At 36.7% G+C, this 20,683-nt stretch overlaps 1 pseudogene; it reads right to left on the minus strand.

The window, feature by feature from the left end:
* Positions 1-13,005: 13,005 nt before the first annotated feature.
* LOC149140909 (MLO-like protein 9) lies at positions 13,006-18,581 on the minus strand (annotated as a pseudogene).
* Positions 18,582-20,683: the final 2,102 nt, after the last annotated feature.

Raw genomic sequence — 20,683 nt, forward strand, 5'->3', positions numbered from 1 at the left:
TAGCCTAAACGACAATGTAGCAACAAGTTCCACAAAACAGGACAAATGTCGTTTGGTGGATGAAAATAGATTCATCCCAAACCATAATATTAAAGTAGCCAAGAACAAATTTCTCTCTCATAATCTTAAAAAGGATTTTACACTTCATCCCTCTAGATTTCAAAAGTAAATAGCTCTTGAATTGCGCAACTGGAATTTTGATGATTCTGACCTTCAATAAGTCCATTTCCCTTGCTGAAAGAGCTAGACCTATATGCTCCAGAGATGTTCAAGGATAGATTTCAGTGTACATAATGTCTCATCAAACCATAAGCCTATTTTTGGTCTCAAGCATTTCAACTCCTATGAAACAACACAACACACATTGTTCTAATTTTAATTATCTCCATGTTAATTTCCTTCCAAATATACATGACCGGCTTCTTGACCTGTGCATACCAATCTCACAAAATCCATGTCCCTCTCCCTTCAGCTGACCAAAGACTTATGAATTTCCAATTCCACTTAAGAAGATGTATGATAAGCTGAGAAACATTGTTGTTGATTTGTTGGGAAAGCCTTAATGCCCAAGATAAATAAGGAAGTCTAAGAATGAAAAAAGAAACATAATCTACTTCATTCGTTGGCTACTCCACGTCCCTCCATCTGGACCTATGTCAACCCCCACAGTGACTTGGGAGCAGGTCATGCTCCACATCTAGTTCATGTTTTTACATTTCTCCATGGCCTTGGGAGTTGCAAGCCATTAAAGTAAGTCAGCTTGAAGTTTTTAGATCCAAAACTATAAGTTCACTGCACAGATGAAATTGATCAAAAGAAATATTTGCTCAAATACCTAGGCCAATTGCTTCAGAACCCTTCATGATACGTAACCTCTTGCAAGAGTCAGTGAACATCCTGCAGTGATTTACTACATCCTTCCATGTGGTCCTTCCCATTTAAGGATGATGAGGTTGGATGAAACTCTAGCATATCACCCCTCAAACCTAGTAAATCAGACCACTCTGTAGTGCAGCCCATGGTGCCATTTCTTTCAACCATTTCTAACCAAAATTACTAATAATTAAACTACTGGGGTGTGACTTCTTGTAGGTACTTGTCGATTTAGACTATTTTAATATCCATCAATTTCCAGAAAATAAACTTAGCTTCTTTGAAATTGACAAGAATGAATTTTATCCACATATTGTTGTTAAAACACAGGTGTGAAATAAATGCGATGCATCTATTGCCATTTATTAATTCCTAGCACAATTTATCCATTGCTTTCCATCCCCTCCAAAATAATTAAGTAGAATTGGCTGCCAAAACAGAAAACCAATGGAATGAATACACAAAATGTTGAGTGAACATGGTATGGAAGAAGACTGTTAGGGTGGGCTTGGAATGTCTTACCATAACTGAAAATTTAATCCCATCTACCACAGTTCAATCCTATTGAGTGCTCCCTCGGCTCACACAAGATCTCATGCATTTGGAAAACTACAGGAAGAGTCTTGATCAAGATTGTTTCTTTAATTCTCCCTCTAGGGACTCTCAAAGCATATTTTGCACGCTCAAAAACAACATTCCATAGTGTTGCTTCCCCGCATTCTAATCAAATCTCATATAAAATTTAGAAGAGCAATGCCATGATGCTCTAAATCAAATACAAAATGCAAAGGAAAAGGAAATTCCAATGATATTTCATGGTTTATTAAGGAGGTGTACCATAATAATCTAAATCAAATACAAAAGGCAAAGGAAATGGAATAAAACAATGTTACAAAAAACTTTGTAGAACATAAAACTTTTGAGAAATGTCTTAGACAATGTTGTTAATGCAAACCTAGAGTGCTCCATTTTGGGTAGATAAAAGAAGGGATCAGATCCTCCATTTTTCAATCGAAATGTTGCATGATTATGATAGAAATAGAGACCAAAATCCACCAAGCATCTCGTTGCAGGTTGGCCATCAATCTCAACATGGTCTTCTGGCAAGCGACAACCCCTAGGCCTAACAAATAGCACAACAGTCTTATCATTGAGCTTGTATGTCTTGTTTCTTGCCTTGTCCTCATACATTATTGTATCCTTCAAGTTTATGTGACCTCTCATAATGTTGTCCCAGGTGGGAGACAACATAACATCCCACATCGTCCAACATTGAAAGGCCCTAAAGAAAAGTATGGATGAACTATAGTCTATTTCAGTATTGAAGAAAATGTTTTCAGGCATTAACATAAATAGCAATATTGAGTATTGCAAGGCAATTCTAGTAGGCCTTTTGCACCATAGAGAGGGTGCAAAGAAGAAATTTTCTACCTTTGAAGGCATACCCACTTAACTGATCTAGTCTTACCCAAGGAAAGTACTAATGATGGGATATTGGATGCAAGCCCCCCACATTGAGTGATTGGTACAAAGATGAAACCATACATTTTGAAACAAATGTTGACAATCCAAAATAACAGTTTCAAAGACCTGTACAATGAAGAAAATCAAAGAAAACCAACTAAAATCTCTAGCTATAAAACTGTACATATCGATAAGACAAATTATGAATTATGTGTTATCAGCATCAATGAAAATGCCAATGCCATCATGTATATCATATATCTCAATACCACCAAACCCCAAACTGCCAGAAGACTCTGATTGTTGTTGGTCTTTGAAAATCCAATAGTGCGCATTCGTATAGACGTGGATCCAAAAAAATCGAATTATTTCACTGCAAACTTGCAATATAGGCAACTACTTCTTGCACTTTCTAACATGACTTTAATGCAATTTTAAATCATAATTGTCTCCATCTTCCTGAGATTCGAACATGCTACCACATCCTTGCGATCTGTAAGGGACAGAGTGCTTTTGCATGGAAATGGGGAAGGATGTATGGGTATTTAATATTTATTACTACAGTCTTATGCTTGTGTGATTTTGGACATCAACTTAAGATGAGAAGAATTATTCTAGATAGGCACAATTTGAGGAGAGGGCTATGGTGTTGATGGATAAACTAGTGGTCCTATACACAATCTCAGACAAGGAGAAGAGTTGGAGGGCATGCTCAAGCAACAAATATGTTCCAGTTTTGAGCACTTGATCAACTATGTGGCTAGTGAATAGCCCCCATACTACGTGGAGGAGGCAGAGCGAGCCTCACCAAGCTTGAAGAAGAACCACTCTAGTGAATGAACTCATGCCAACTCCTCTTCTGGTTCTTACAGAATTGTGTAAATCTTGGTTTCGGGTCAGTCAATTTGGTTTTCTATGTTTACTTTATGTTTTTTTCCCAAGAAAAAAATTGTAATTTTCATTAGCAATAAGAAAATTACATGTTGTATCATCTGCATGTGAATATGCAAAATCTCATAAATGGACCAAGCCATTCTATCCAGTGTAGTGTTCATATAGACCATCCATATATACATAAAAGACATAAATATATACAAGTAATAACATAAACTATTCATATAGTTCAAAACAGAAAAACACAAAAATGCTTATAGCCACTGAATGATCATGGCAAATCATTTGGAATCTGCCCCATCCAGTTCAATGAATGGCCGATGGAAGTATTGATAGGTCTCCAGATCTCAAAATTATTGAATTATCCACTGCCCCTTGTGTTGTTGCACGACCTCCTTGGAAAGAATGTCGACGATCGAATTCCTTTCCCTGTATATATCCAAGCATAAAATAAAATCAAAATGTGATTTTAAAGTGATGACTTCATCCAGTAAACCCTTGAGTGTGTGCACGTGACAATCATATGCAGAGTTGATCCAATTTATAACAAGATTAGAGTCCCCAAAGATATGAATCTTGTTGCAATTTTGTTCCAATGCAAAAATGAGAAGGCATATGAGACTGTTGAGTTCAGCAAAATTGTTGGTGCCTCTTCCCAATCCCATTTTGAGCTTGAAAAAATGTGATTCAGTAATGTGAAGTACAACTCCACCCCCAAATCCAGTGTCCTGGAATGACCCATCAAATAATGCCCAAGGGAAGTTCTTATCAATAACTTCAGGAGTGATGACACAGACGGGTTTTGTTGTCGGTTCCTCAAGAATCAAGTGATATAATGCAGCAATGTGATTGCAAGTAGCTGTCCATTGGATAGGAGCATCCTAAAAATAGTTCGATTCCTGACCAGCCAAATACCCCAGCAAACTAGCAGAGGGAGATTTCTAATTTTCTGTGATGCTGCAGAATTCCACCAAGATTTCCAGGCAATTGATAGATGAGTCCCATTCCATTTGTGCATGATGTTAAGGGAGCTAGTAATCTGTAGCCACACCTGACTTGTCACAGGACAATGTAGGAATAGATGATCAATATCTTCGGCTCAGTCTTTGCAAAGACAACATCGAGATGGACCATGAAAGGCATGACGATTTAGGTTATTGTCCATGGGTGCTCTGTTTGATAGTATACACCACATGAATAGACGAGATTTGTGTGGTGCCTTAAGCTTCCATAATGGATGCCACCACCAAATCGCCCCCACCAGTTCCTGAGTTGATATAAGAGAAGTGTATCCATCTTGGGGGGTGTATCGACCGTGTGATGATGCAACCCGAATGATGTCATCCCCCTAAATAGTAATCCTAAGATGAGTTTCTTCAAGTGCCCCAATGAAACAGTTCCAATCCATGCTCCACCTTTCCAGTATCCTGAGGTCTTGTGCATTTAACCATTTCTGAGAGATCTAGGATGTGTTCCTATCGTCTGCAATGTGTGAGAGTTGTGTGATACTGTCCAGTGCAAGTGTCTTTTTGAGCTCCAGTGGTAGAATATGTGCATTTCCACATCCCGACCAAGCATCAATACCTAGTCGTTTCCAACTCACCAAGCCAATCCTCGCTTAATGACTTTTATGGAGTGTGTGATAGCTTTCCAAATGATGGAGGATCCAGTATTTCCCCTGATCGACCTACGAATCCAATCCATTACTGCTAGAGGGTGTATATATTTATAATAAACCACCTCTTTCCATAAACTGTCAGATGTAATAATCTGCCACCCCATCCTCGTTGCAAGCGCCTTTGCAAATAAGTTCAGATCCTTAATACCCAATCCTCCCATTTTTTTTGGTTTTCCAATTCTTTCCCATTTAACCCAAGCAAAAGTCCTCCCAACATTTTTCCCTTTCCATAAGAATCTACAACAAATTTGTTGTATTCTGTTGATGATGCCTTTTGGAATCCATGCAAGCGCCATCCAATATATTGGGATGGCCTCCAAAACAAATTTTATAAGTGTTAATCTGCTCGCTTTGGGAATCTGCTATGCGATAAGCCATGTCCAATCTGCTATGCGATAACCGTTTGGATTGATCTTGAAGCCAAGTTATTTGAGTCCTATGTCCATTTCTTGCCTAATGAAATGAAAATGTTGAAATGCATGTCTTTTCTCATTTTGTAAACAAGACACCAGCATAATGGTGGATTTGTTGTAGTTGGGCTCCATACCTGTAGCTTTACAAAACATGGATAGAATATTCTTGAAGCAAGTGGTATCACAGATAGAACCATCTAAAAAAATAAGTACATCATCTACAAATAATAGATGTGAAATATAGGAGACATATGTCATCTTGACACCACCTAATGACCCTTCAGCACGAGCTTTTGATATAAGTCTACTTAAACCCTCCATGACCAAGAGGAATAATAGGGGTGATAAAGGACACCCCTGTCTCAATCCACGTTCAGCATGGAAAAAATTGGATGCAGCCCCATTAATGAGTATGCTATATGATGCAGATGTGAAACAACACATAATCCATTTAATGAATGAGTGGGGAAATCCAATATGGGTCAGAATAAGCTGAAGGTAAGTCCAACTAGCTCTATCAAATGCTTTTGATAGGTCAATATTGAGTATGATACTCTTAGAATTCTTGAGCTTAATAGAGTGGATCCCTTCTTGTGCAGTCCCAATGGCTTCATGAATCTAGCGGTGATTGAGGAATGAAAATTGTAACTTGGAAATCATCTTAGCTAAAATAGGACTAATACAAATTGCAATTATTTTCTATTTAATTTTGTATATGCAATTACATAAGGATATAGGACGATAATCATCAAATTATTGAGGGTTATCAGCTTTGGGTATGAGAGAAATAAAATTCAAATTGAAGCCTTGATGCATCTTCCCCGAAAGTCTGCAATCCTTAATTGCAATTAGGATATCAGCACCAATATGCTCAAAGAAGGTAAGGTAGAATTCCATATGCCAACCATCTGGTCCCATGCTTTTATCTCGTTTAAACCACTTCGGAACAACTTCAATCTCCCCCAAAGTCACCGGCTCATTTAGTGTCTTTATATCCTCTACCTCTACAAATCTAGGTAATGTCCCTGTAATGCGAAGTACCTCTGCAATGGTAGCTTCTCTAGGCACCCTGAACATTTGGGAGAAATGTCTAATACCCATATCGGAAAACTGATTAAAATTATTGGCTTCCCTTCCAATATGGTCTCTTAGAGTCCAAATTGTATTACTTAGTTTCCACCCCCTCGCACATTGTTGAAAGAATTTTCAATTTTCATCCCCATCCTTTAGCCAAGTGGCTCTACTCTTCAATCTCCATGTCTCCTCTTGCTATCTTAAAAGGCGAATCTTTTTTGTTTCCAACCTTATCAGGGGTTCCTTACTTTCCATAAATGAATAGCTAGCAATACTAGTGCCGTCCATCTCCAATACGTCAGATTCAATATAGTAGCTGCATCCCTTTTCCTTTTTCCTTTAGCCCAACTTATAGTCCTGAGTTAATTTGAGCTGAATTGTTGGCAATCACCACAGCTGGTGTGGAGTTGTTTTCTTGTCCACAGTGAATCTAGGATTCCATAACTATTTTCTGAAAGTCTTCTTCTACAAGCCACGTCGAGTTAAATTTGAAAGGGGAATTTGTCTTGTAATTGGAATTCATAATTTCCAAATAAATCGAGGAGTGGTTAGATATACCCCCCAATTCTCCACCAGAGGTGCTTTAATAATAAAACAATCCAATCTTTTAGCCAATGCATCCTCGCCTGTTCTCCTATTCTACCAAGATAGCATCGTCTTGGCCGAGTTAATGTTCATGATGTTATTTTAGTCCAACAGGTGTTCAAAGTATTCCGTCAAGGGGTTAGTCTGTCCCCTATTACCCCATGTTTCGACATGACCCAAATAGAAGTTCAGGTCTCCTCCTCTGATGATATTTTCAATAATCATAAAAGATGTAGTCATCATCTTATCCCAAAAACCCTCCCTATTATGACAGGGTCCATAAATATTTATCAATCTAAGAGGTACATAAATTCAGTGGTTATAAAGTTAGGCCCCGAAAATCCTTCACCACCCCAAATATTGTCGATCTTGATAGTCTTGTTATTGAAACCCAATGCACATCCCCCGAATCTCCCTCTCACATCCAGAGTATGGAAAATCCAGCCCAGGAGAATGTTCGACAAAATAGTGTTGATAACACCCCCTTCTCCCAATGTCTCTTGTAGTAGTAATACATCAATCCTAACCAAGCCTAATAGTCTTCTAAGCACCAGTTTCTTGTCTGGGTTGGCCAAACCCCTGCAATTGAAAGAAAGGCACTTCATGGGGTAACCCAATCAGGGTTTCCTTGTGCTCTAATAACTCGGCCGGTTGGAATCTAGATACTAGTATCCACCTCAATACTCGCTCTTTGGATGGATTTAGAATTATGGATTGTTTGCCCCTAGGCAATTTCTGAGCTCTAGTGGGAGGGTCCTCTCCTAGTTCGAAAGTGAGGGGTCGGGTGTGGGCCTGTGATCTGAGGTTGTACCTATGAGAGCTATTGCAAGAATATTCCTCCCTCTCGAGTAGAATTGAGACAGAATCCAAGGTAATCGTAGGTGCAGTAACCAGAATAGTGGGAGGAGCCGATGCAATTGGAAAAATAATGGGACTCAATTTACATGCATCTAAACCCAAACTCATAGCAACTAAAGATAACATAGCAATGCCAGAATTCATAAAATTATGAGAAGAGGGAGGAGAGTAATTAAGAGTACCCGGTATCAATTCAGATCCCTTTGAGCATGATCGAGTGACCTGAGCATCAAAATTCTGGGTGCCCGCATGATGAAGATCCTCCACAGCCACCCACCGCCTCCTCTGGGGTTCTGCTGCTATGTTATTTTCAGGGGAAAAATCAACATCCATTTGTGTTTAGGTACTATTAGTAACAAATCTTCTTGGGGGCTCGGTATGCATATTTGTAATCAGTGGACAATCCCTATAAAAGTGCCCCACCTCATGACACCTTCTACACCGAAATGGGATCCCTTCATAACCGAGGACTTGACATCTTATTATCTCCCCGAGTTGAAGCCAATAAATTTCAATTAAACCTTCTCTAGTATCCAAGTGCACCAGAATCCTGGAAATGGCTAAAAATTTGGTTTCCATATATGTTCTATCATGGTTGAGATAGATGCCCATGTCGTCCCCAATGAACCTGAAGACCTCTTCCGACCAAAATTGTAGCAGTAATCTTGGGAGTCTAACCCATATTGGACCTACCCCCGATTTCTCTTTCTCTGAGTCAAAAAGTGGCGATCACCTCTTGAGGAGAACCGGGGTCATCTCGATATGCCAATATTTGGACAAGACCCAATTGGCTTGGTCTAGTTGCAGAAATAAAGTGCAAACCAACCTCTCGTCATGGTAATAACAACCGACAACTAGTTAAGCAAGTGACCCCAGATTTCCACTGTACATCTCTTCAACCGCGCAGGGGTATAATTCTGGTCTCTAACCCTATCAACAAGCACAATGCTCTCAGTGAGGGAAACTTGTGCCATATTGATTCCTTCTCCAAATACCAGCAAACACCCCCGCTCACGCACCTTGGTACATTTTGATTTTTTCTTATCCCTTGACCTCTGAGAGTGGTTACTAGGTTTTGTTCATCCTCCGTAGGTTTATACTCATCTAATTCCAAAGCTCTGGTATCTTCATTACCTTGTTCCCGATGAGAAATGCCAACAAAACATCCCGATGTGCGTGTCGCGAGAGGAGGTCTCTATCCTTGGGGGTCAGCTATTGTTAAGCCTTGTACGTTCTGCCCTGAATTAACAAAACCATATGTGTCGGCCCCAAGATCGCTCATGCCCCTACCTGCCACAAATGACGCACCCTATACATTTGCATGTTGTCCTTGTTGCTCAAGTTCCCAATACTGTAGTTCCAATGGCAATGGTATATGCAAAAACGGGTGTGCCTCGTCCTCTTGTAGTTGAAGAAATTTTGCATTCACAGTCAAGATCAGGTGAGTAAACCCTAGGGCATTTAAGGAACCCTCCACCATCTCCGAAATATAAACGACAACCTGGACTTCCGGTTCATGGGGTGGCTCTAGTGAAACCCGAGTTTGGTGTTGATGAGGCTCTTCCACCCATATTTGGGAAGCCTCCATTGTATCTGAGGAATAATCAAAAAGTTCCTCATCCATGCAAAAATGGAATTCTCACTCTCGCTGTTTCACTGCCCCTATGCTCTACTATGCAAAACACCCTTCGACAGACACTGTCCCAGCTGTTTCATCGTCTACCTCCACCATTCGATCCCCTCATCCGTTGACCCGGCAAATCTGCGTGACCAAGTGGTTCCAAAACATTGCGGTTAAAATAATACTTGAAGCTCCGTGCCTTATCTACCAGTGGCAATGTCGTTTCCCCTCACCCTGCTTCCACTGTTGGGTGCAAGGGAATCCCCATTTTCGCACCAGGTCTATGCTAGGGTTTCTCCTCCATAGTTCATGCTCCCGTCTGTACTCTGCTCTGGCTTAATAAGAAGTCCTATGTTTACTTTCTGTTATCTGGTCTATTATCAGTTTGTCGGTAATATAAAAATAATGGCACTATATCATGGATGGTTAAACTCTGGATATGTCTCTGCATGAAGAATTTTTGTAAATTTTATAATGATGGGAAGACATATAAGCTCTATTTAGGCTATTTTAATAAGGACAATATGTGGAGATCTGTTTCTAGTATGCTCAGAAGCTATAAGCTCCAAGATGTACCTGTCAATTTTCAGTTATGAAAGTATTTATATTAAAAAAAAAAATTACCCAAAAAAACGTAGCTTTTGATAGAAAATATAGTTTAGATTACAATTGCAAATACATTAAATGTTTTCATGTTCAAGTATCATCATAAGGAAAATATGTGATCTTTGCATCTGCTTTGTTTCTCACAGATATTTCGTTATTGACATGTTTTGGAGATTCAAAATTCATTGCCAACACGTTTGAAGATTATGCATTCTGATTAAGTGTTTTCTGACCTTGCACTATTGACATGTTGCAAAAATTCAAAATCTTGTGCCACTACCCATTCAAATTATGCATTAAAATAGAGCACACTAATGCCATCTATTTTACATCATGTATCTTAAAGATACTTTCTTCAAATTTTATGCATTAAAGTAGAGCACACTGATGCCATCTATGTTTTACATCATGTATCCTAAAGATGCTCGTGGGTGTTCCAGAGGTTTGGTCCTTGGGGCCAAACATAAATCCATCAACCTACTTTCCTCCTGGGGTGGGGAAGGTTTTATTATTGCAGATATTTTTTCTGAAGCACTGGGGATGGATCTCAGGATCATCAATGTTTATGGACCATGTATTGGTAGAGTTGAGTTCTAGAATAATTTGATGGAACATTCTTTTATGAAAGTGGATAACTTGATCCTAGGAAGGGACCTCAAATTTTCCATAGGAATTTCATAGATTTTGGGAGAACATGCCCATGTGGACTCAGACCCTCTCTGACTTCTTCTCTCAGATGATTGAGAAATATAATTTGGTTGATATTGACATGGCCAAAATTCTTCCCACATGGAGGAATCAAAGAACTAGAGAGGCTATGATTGCTCGTAGAATTGATTGTTTTTTGGTTAAGGATGCTCTGACGCAATCCATTCCCTTATTTAGACAATGGGTGGGCTCAGGCGGCATATCAAATCACCATCCCATCTTCCTGAAAATGTCTGGCAACATTAGCAAGCCCATGGCCACCTTTAAGTTTAACATGATACCATTGTAGGAGGAGGAATTCCAAACCTTGGTTTGGGATACATGGCGACCATGCATTATTGGGGATGATCTTTCTGTAGCAAGACAATTTGCAGATAACCTTCATAGACTTAAGAGACTAACTATCGAGTGGGCTAAGTGTAAGAAGAAGAAGGACGAGGAGACCCTGAATCATATTGAATCTGAATTGGAGCTCTTAGAATGACCTGGTGGTGGGGGATATGATTATGTTGATGCCAAATTGAGGGTATTCATTTGGAAGTTGAGAAAAGAAAATTGTTAAAAGACAGAGAGGAAACATGGAGACTTAGGAGCGAAGCGATTTGGTTACAGGTGGGTGATGAAAACACAAAAAATTTCAACAATATGCTAAGGGTAAGAAGACCATTAACACCATCTGGTCATTGGTAGACAATAATGGGATGTGGATATCCAATTTTAAGGATTTAGCACATATGGGGTCTCGACACTTTCGTACACTTTTTTCTGCTCCTAGACATTCCACCCTTACTAAAATTATCTAGATCGCCAAATTCTTCCCTCGATTTGTTAATGAAGATAACAACAGAGAGCTCATGGCTCCAATTACCTTGGGTGTACTGGAAGGGACTTTTCGATGGTTCAAGAAAGATAAAAGCCCTAGGCTAGATGGTTTGCCAATAAAATTCTTTCTAGGCTTCTATGAGTCGATTGGGCTCACTTATTAAGAGTTGTGGAGGAATATATATATATATATATATATATATATATATATATATATATATATATAAAGAGTTTAGATTACATTAATTTAATTATATTTTATTTAACATTAAATTTTATCTTAATCTATTAAATAAAAGTTTATTATATTTTATTTAATATTAAATTTTATGTGGCATGGATTTCTATTTATAGCTTTTGGAATGATAATAATCCCATTAAGGGAAAAAAAATTCCTTTTTTGGTGTGCCCTTTGGGGTTTCTTGGCAAGTCTGCGTGTTCTGCTCACTTGTTGGCCTCTTAGCCATTTTTCTGATTCGTTGTGCGACGTTAAATGTTCAGCCTAACTAATGTTTTTAACATAACACGTTCCCATGAATAAATTTACGAGTTTTTTTTTTTTGGAAAAAATTAAATTAATTAAAAAAAAATTAATGCATTCATTTGAGATCTATATATATATATATATATATATATATATATATATATATATATATATCTATATTTATCTATTTATTTTGATTTAGATATTATTATAATGTTTTGTAATTATAATAATCATAATTTAATTTTAAAATTGTGGTTAAGTTAGTAATCAAATTCCTAACTTTTATATATATATATATATATAGCTATTATTATAATGTTTTGTAATTATAATAATTATAATTTAATTTTATAATTATGGTTATGATATGTATAGACTTTTTGGTTTGTGAAATAAATATATTCCTTTGTGTAAGATTTGGTTACAAAAGTTTATAAAAATATAAGAATATAAGTGTTTTTCATTTTAGATTGAAATATATAACCTCTTAAAAGATACATATTTTTAAACTACTAGTATTTTTTTGATAAATAATTAATTATTAATTTAATTTATAAAATATAAATTAATTAATTATATAAATTTGATTCCCATCAAAGTATTTGATAATGTTCAAATCTTATCAAGAAAAACTGAGAATGCAAATTAATTGTTAAAAACATCCAAACTGGATTTAGTTTTCACAACCTATATAATTCCTGAGTCCTGGTATATTCGGCTGCCGACCGCCATTACCAGGTTCCAGAGACTTTTCAGATCCCGTGATGGTAAGAGAAAGTCTAAGGAATATGTCATTCTGCTTCATCAGTGGCAAGGCCTGTTGTGTTGTCTTTCCCAGTACTTTCCCATATAGTGTGATGGCAAGGCTTTCCATCATGGCACTGGTGCTAGCTAAATTTGACAGAATGGAGAGGAGAAGAAGCAAGTGGCTCCTCCTTTAAAAATATTTGAACAGTTGATTTTAGTGAAAGCTATTTTTTCAATGAAATGAAATGTAGGTAGAATGTGCAGATGCCTTTTTGGTTCCCTGTTTGTTATGGGTCCACTTCTCTCTGCTGCTTAAATGAAGATAAACTTTACCATGGAAGATAAGTCAAATTTAGATATAAATTGGCTTTGAACCAAGCTTTTGTATGATGTGGATGGAACATTTATATTCTGGGAAAGGGAAATTTGTCATCATTTGTGTGTGCATCTTTTGAACTGGGATATTCTGTAGTCTCTATATCCTTAGGGGCCTCGGTAACCAAAACAGGTTGATTATGCTGGGGAGGATAAGAAGAAGATGCATCAATTTCTGAATCTGATGCGCTGGATTCTGAGTGGTCATATCTCTCAGAGGCATCTGCAGTTTCCATGTCTCCTGCTGTTTTGTATCTTCGGAGCAAATGCAATGGAGAAGATCCATGGATTGGAGTTGTTTCTCTGCTTTGAAATCCCGAAAACACAGTTGATCTGCTTGTGAAACCAGGGGAAGAATGCTTTGACTTTCTATCTCATTTTGTTTTTTTCTTAGCATTTTGCTACCGTTTGTTCAAAGCATTGGTTGTCTATTCTTCAAATATTGCCTTCTTCATGTGAGATCCCATCATATTTTAAGAGCACATTCCTTTATACATGATATTTAACCAGAACAGAGTGTTTTTAAACTATCCAAAAGTTCACTAAAACATTTGTACATACTGGAAAAACAAAATTTGCCCCAAAAATAGATGTTCTCTATCTATCAACAAACAGGGTTATATCAAGAAATAAAAATAAAATGATTTAAAGAGAAATCATCATTTCTATTTCTCTGCTTTTCTCGAAGGCTCCAGACTGCAACAAAATTTAATTTAACAAACAAAAGGAAGCATATTTTAGAGTGGTCATACTTTTCATTCGAAAATCCTCTAAGGCTTTACCTAAAGCTCTCAATAGAGAGATAATTGTTGTACAAAATAAAAATTAAACTCCATTGTTTTCTATCTCCTGATAAATTTGTCTACTATGAGTTTAACTATTTTTTAATGGGGTGATTTTTTAACCGTTTCACCGAAATCTGATGACACGATTTTTGGTGAGATCACAAAGTTTCATTGTTTAAATTGTATTTTTGAGTACAAAAATGGATTCAATGTCCTGAAAAATCCCTTAAACATTTGGATTGTGCAAATTCAACAACTTAAAGCTAAAATTTCCCCTATTTCTAATCAGAAACTATGGTTTTAACAATTTTTATTCAGATTTTGGGCAAAATCAACCAAAAAAAATCAAAAGTGGTCTCATTAAACAACTGTGTTAATGCATTATCAAGTGACACCTTATCTCTAATTTTATCAGTACAAGTAAGATATTTAATATCACAATGTAGGGTTTGAAACTTTGATTAATCTATTTCTGTACAAAATAAACCAGGTGAATACACTAAGTGAATACTTGGACGATGTAACTCTCCTTTTTTGTAATTATATAAGCCAACATTTTCTCAAGTTCAATCGATCCTGACAAACACCTAAACTGATTGTATTTTCAATGAACATGGAGTAGACTGACCTGTGTCACAAGGGCATAAAGTGGAAGTGTGATGTAACTACATAGAAACTGCACAGCAACCCTAGACACAAAGGTAATCCTTATCAGATGCGTAATAAGGTCACTCTCAATATTCTCCTTACACATATTAAAGTGCAAAACAATCAACTAGTGTTGAGTCAAAGAAGAGATAATGATATTAAATAAATAAAAAACAAACAGTTAAAATGATGAAGTTTGCTTGGAAGTTAGAATGTCCTTTACATATACCCAAAAAAATACAAATTAGCACACTAGTCTATATGTTGCATACCTACCCTGTGATAATTCTTACTATGATGAAAGTAAACCTCTCATGAAAACAAGATCTCAAGCAAAATTCGTACTACAGGAATGAAGTCAAATTTAAATAAGGTGCACAAAGGGATCAGAATTGAAACTTTTTAGCTGTGTAAACTAAAATTGATTTAAAACACCTAGCACTGCAATATGTCACCATTGTTATAATAGTAAATCCAATTATTCTACATGCAAAAGTTCATTCTTTACGAAATGAACATAGTGCTTACCCATATCCACAAGAAGAAAGCAAGCTAGAAAGCATTCTGCAGAACATAAGGTAAGTTTGCTAACCATCAAAGCATTTTCATTTCCATGAATATTCAGTAAACAGAATTCAGAAATAGAATTTGTCAATGAGGCATTGGTGTGAAAATCATTTTGATACTTAGAACAGAGTGAAATGGATCAAGAAAAGTACAAGTTTAGGACGACTGAACCAAAAAAGTTCATCTGTTGGCTGCACTATGGGAGTTCCTTGAACTACAGCATGCCTCTCTTGAATTTCTAAGGCCATCTCTGTTATTATAACTTGTAGCTTTGTGCTGACCAACAAAACCGTCTGCACATTTTCAAGATCGAATGGCAATAAGCCTGAAGAATTCAATCAAGAAACTTTCCAGGCCATTAACTCACATCATCAATAAGACAATACTATTAGTCTAAGACTTTTGTTTACTTACAGCTAAGGGAAAAAAAGAGAGCCAAAAGTACGCATACCATCCTTCTCAGAGAAACACATCCAATCCAAAAGAAAATATTAATTGAACAAAAGCGAAAACTGCTTTATGAATATGCAAAATTATGTCTTTGGCGGGAGAGATGAGTCTTGAAGACTTACCATACACATTAAGAAGCAAAAAAATTACATCAAAATCCCACAAGGAAGGACTACAGATAATGCATCAAAAGGCCTCTATTTAGGTAAAATTCAAGGGGATTTTCAAAACATTCCAAGAAGTTGACATAGCAAGGCCCAAGAAAGAAACCTAATATTATTTCTGAAGACCAAAGCTTTTGTGAACAAGGAAATCTTTACTAACCTGATTCCAACCACCCTCTTGAAGTCATCATCCAATGAACTCTTGATATATTTAAGAAAATCAAACTTGCTATTTGGGGTCAAGTGAGCCTATACAATTCCAATAAATAAATAAAATTATAGTACTAATAAGATTCCTTACACAAATGATCTGGGTGCTGATATAACAAAGATGAAATGGAAAAGATGATTTAAATTTATCAAGACTTACAACAATGAAGACATGGCGCAAGGTCAGGTAATCAACTTTTGCTACTGACCAAAAGAATTGTCGAAAGAAGCATAGCTACAAATCCAAGGAAAATTAATGTTAAACCAGAACTGGATATTTCTCAGTTAACATGCAAAGGTCAAACTCAGATATATCCATAGATCATTTGCAAGTATGAAATACTTACCATATATTTAAGAATCGGTATTCAGCTCGATAAAGGCATATGATGCTTTACAAATGAGGTTTCTTGGGTTAATTTGAATCTTGCAGGATCTGCTTGGACCAATAAAGCAAGCAATTGCCTCAATATACAGTTTTCTTAACACGCTCAAAAAGTTACCCAACCCAAAAGATTCATTCTGTGTCCTTTCAATCTTCTATATTTAAAAACATTACTCAATCGGCTTATAATATATTTTTTTAACTAAAACAAGATTTTTTTGGAGAATCAGTAACTTGAAAGATCAGCTATCACTATTAAACCAGTTACAACTATTTCATAAATACTATAAACAGGCCAGTTACAACTTACAACATGTCTCTAGAGACTTGAACCCACATAGTTGGGAAACAAACTGTTTACCAAACTACTTGAACTAAGATCCATTGACCAATCAGCCTATAACTAACACAGTATATCCCAATTAGAATTGGCAGGTTGCCAACCAGTTATTACTTTTCAACTTAAAGAGTCTCCAGAGAATGGAGTAAATAAGATTCCATAGCAACCCAGTTAAGGGAGAAGAAATAAAAGAACATCAACTCACCATTTGAAAACTCATAATCCAGAGTTTGTGATTCCCTTTCCCACTCTTTCCAACGCCTCATCTAGGCATCAAGAGGACTTGTAGATCTCAGTATTAACAGAGGATATAAATGCATGCAGAGGTCAAAACAGTAAAACCCAAGGCAGAATTTAACTGAACATTATTGGACAAAATAATTGATCTCCCCTTCCACCTACCTTTGCTCTTGCCAGTGCCACAGTTAAGATACTATATAACACATGGAGAACTGCCAGCATAAAGATGAAGATGTGGAGTTGATGCATGCCACTTTGGGAAACCAGAGGATACTTACCCTGAATACAAAGCAGCAGAGTTATCAAGTAAAATCCAACATAAAATAAATATTTGAAATTTGTATGGGAAGCTAATTTCAAGATGGTCTAAATCAACTCGATCTCGGCAGGAAAATCAATCAAAGAATCATAGGACCTGGATAAAGAAACCATGCGCATTAAGACTAAGAGAAGGGTTTGGCCTTTACATGTGCAGAGCTACAATGTTGGCTACCCTCAGAAGTAGCTAAGACGCGTCTCCATGGGACCTCATGTTTAGTAGACATTGATTCCCATAGAATTTTTTGCATGCGCTCCTTTTCTTGGTCATTATCCCCTTCCACCTTTATATCGCTAGAATCAATTTCCTTCTTACATGGAAGCATAATATAAGCTATTTTTTTGGGTATACAAATCATGGAAATGGGCTTCTGTCCAACTGTCAGTAGAAGCGATATGAAACCCAAAAGCATCAACTCTGCAACCCAAAAAGACGATTTTCAAAAATATTTGCTCAGAGGACATATTCAGAAATTCTAGCCAGCAGGTGCTAAAAGAAATCAGTGTAGTTGCCTGAAATTAAAGGCTGAAATTCAATTTAGAAAATCCAAAACAAGCTACCAATGCAATCTAAGCAGATCAGTTAAATACATAAAATAGATATTGTCAAGTTCAACCCATGTAACCATTTTAGAAGGAGGTTCTATCTAAAACAACATAAATTTGTTGTTCAAATTAGTTTTAGAGTATTTGGGGGATAGACTACAAGAAGCAACATGGTGGATATGAGTGGTTTTGAGTATCCATTACCTGCTTTCAATTTTTCAAGCGCTTCATATAGAGCCTTTTTATTTCTTCTGGAGAGCCACTGTAAATATAATGACAGAAAAGGGCTTTATTAGTACAGATGCAAGAAGAATTCAAAACTTGTAATCCTGCAGATTTGTTTATCATGTCTTCCTCTATCAGCATCCTTTTCCTGTAATAACCAAAGCAATAATTCTACTTCTAATCACTGATGACATATGGAATATGAGCCATTCATATTGGGTTTTAAAAGTGTGTTTTGTTGGTGATTTCAGAAGCCAAAATTTATCAAATTTCTACCAGTCAAAACAAACTGAATGCAGAACTGAACCGAAGTAAGATCAATTCAACTAAACCAAAAAGTGCACAGTTGAAATCTAAGAAAAACCTTACATTGCTAGCATAATGAATACCATGTTCAAGAAGTAAAGAGATGGCCACAAATTCCAAACAAACAACTGCTACTGCCCAAGTAGGAGTTTTCTCTAGAGAACGATCATTGCCACTGTCAGCTCCTGCCATATTCTTCTCAGAGGACTGGTAATTGCTTCTAAATTCACCACAACCTTAAAAAGGAAATTTCAGCAGTTTAAAACAATTCCCAATCAGGGTTGATACTCTCAACCACAATATCGTCTTTTCAATTCCCAAATCCTGAATTCGAGCATGGGAACCCTCTCTCTGAATACAGACGTGGTGAGGCTATCCTTTTAATATTGTTGGTGTATGAAAGAAGACTACCTACTGTAGCTTTGAATTTTGTAAATAAAGAACTCAAGAATTGGTCTCCTGTGGAGTCATTCAAGTCAATGCAATGGCGTGGGAAGGCCAAGTCACTCAATTTGTCAGTATAAACGTGAACCCAAGTCCATCAATCCATACCCAAGTCCATCAATGGCGTGGGAAGGCCAATTGTTGTCCACTCTTTCCCTACATCTGTGAATTGGCCAATTCCCCCACTTGAATTCCCCTTTTCAACTTTTCTAGCGTTGGACAGTTCAGAACTCTCTTGTGGCAAGATATGGGCATCAACGATCCACTCAACGGCCTCACAATTAAACTTCAGAGCATAATTTCTTACGGTCTACCCCAACATTGTCCTAATAACAATTTCTGCAACCTGTAATTCAAAGCTACAAAGCTAGTGAGGTTGTTTTTTTTTTCAACTTAAGAAATGGAGCTTGAAGTAACTCAGACATATCTAGTTTTGCCTGTGATTGGACCATCAAATCTGTGAAGTTCAACCCTCCCCACATCCTCTAAACTAATTGAGATTACTTATATTCTGGTTAACAAAGAAAACTAAAAAAATCAACATTAATGTTGACATCTGTAAAGGCAAAATTTGTCAATATTTAATATCTTATTTCAATAAGTGTATGCTCATTATGATATACCATAGAAAAGTACATTTGTGGAATGAAACAACAGCATTCAGATCACTGACAAAAATGTCTCTGGATCAAATAAATGGTTTCCATTCATTGAATAACATTGCAATTACAACAAGAATATTCGGCTCTTCATTTAAGAGCAGATCCTTTGGCATGATGGAGAGAGATCCAAAGGTACCTGCTAGTAGATGAGAGATTAAAATAAATAGAGCATATGTACAAGATCAGAACTCCTGAGCAGAGCAAATTAGTCGTCAAGATTGAGAAATCTCAAAAAGATGTTTCTCATCTGAGTCAATCCTCGGAACCATTTTGCTGCTTTGCTTGTGCCAAACTGGACATTACAGTTTGCACATTTGTCACAAAAATAACATAATCAATAACATGAACACATCTGAGTTAAAAAGGGGTTATATACTCTAACATGCAACAATGTCGTTAAAACTGAACGAATAAATAAACAAAAGTTGTCCAGAGACAGAGCAAGTTACCTGATGAGCCTGATTGATCTTCTGAAATTGAACTCCACAGTTATCTCCTTTGCAAACATCTAGATGATACTGTAAGCAGATCGTATCAACACAGGAGTACACTAAGAATTTATCCAAAAATTTATTGTTGAATATGGATCATGATTTTTCCTAACAATTACTATGAACATATACATAGCCAGAACAAAATATTTATTGGAAATTCTTAGAATCAGTGAGATTGTTGCCTTCAAGCATTCTAATTTTTAGAGCCTTGCATGTCTACTTTCTATCTATGAACTGTAGCAGGCTCTTTTGCTTTCAGATATGGAAACTTTATAACATTGAAGAGGGCAATTCCATATACCTACAAAGCAAGACGATCAAAACCACTCTTGACATCTTTTTGAGTAGCCCCAGAGCTCAATCTCAGTCTCATACTCCTCTCTATTAGATAGTATACATCTTAAAAATACTTCCTTCCCGTAAGGATAATGAAAAATAAAAAAAAATTAGATAGTATACATCTTAAATATACTTCCTTCCCGGGAAGGACAATACATCCCTACTCAATAATTGCAAACAATTCGATGGACATTGTCTCTGATGTCAAACTACACCTACAATTAGTAAATCTTTGGTTTCTGCCTGTAGGTACCATTGGAATCGAAGGTGGAGGTAAACAAAAAATAACAGGGGTAGGCGTGGAGATTTCAAAATAATATACTTTCAAATTTTATGATTTATTTCTCAATTTTCA

The sequence above is a fragment of the Pinus tabuliformis genome, chromosome X (assembly GCF_031772625.1).
Source record: "Pinus tabuliformis cultivar Carrire ecotype Pingquan chromosome X, CPIR1, whole genome shotgun sequence".
In the NCBI taxonomy this organism is placed as follows: domain Eukaryota; kingdom Viridiplantae; phylum Streptophyta; class Pinopsida; order Pinales; family Pinaceae; genus Pinus; species Pinus tabuliformis.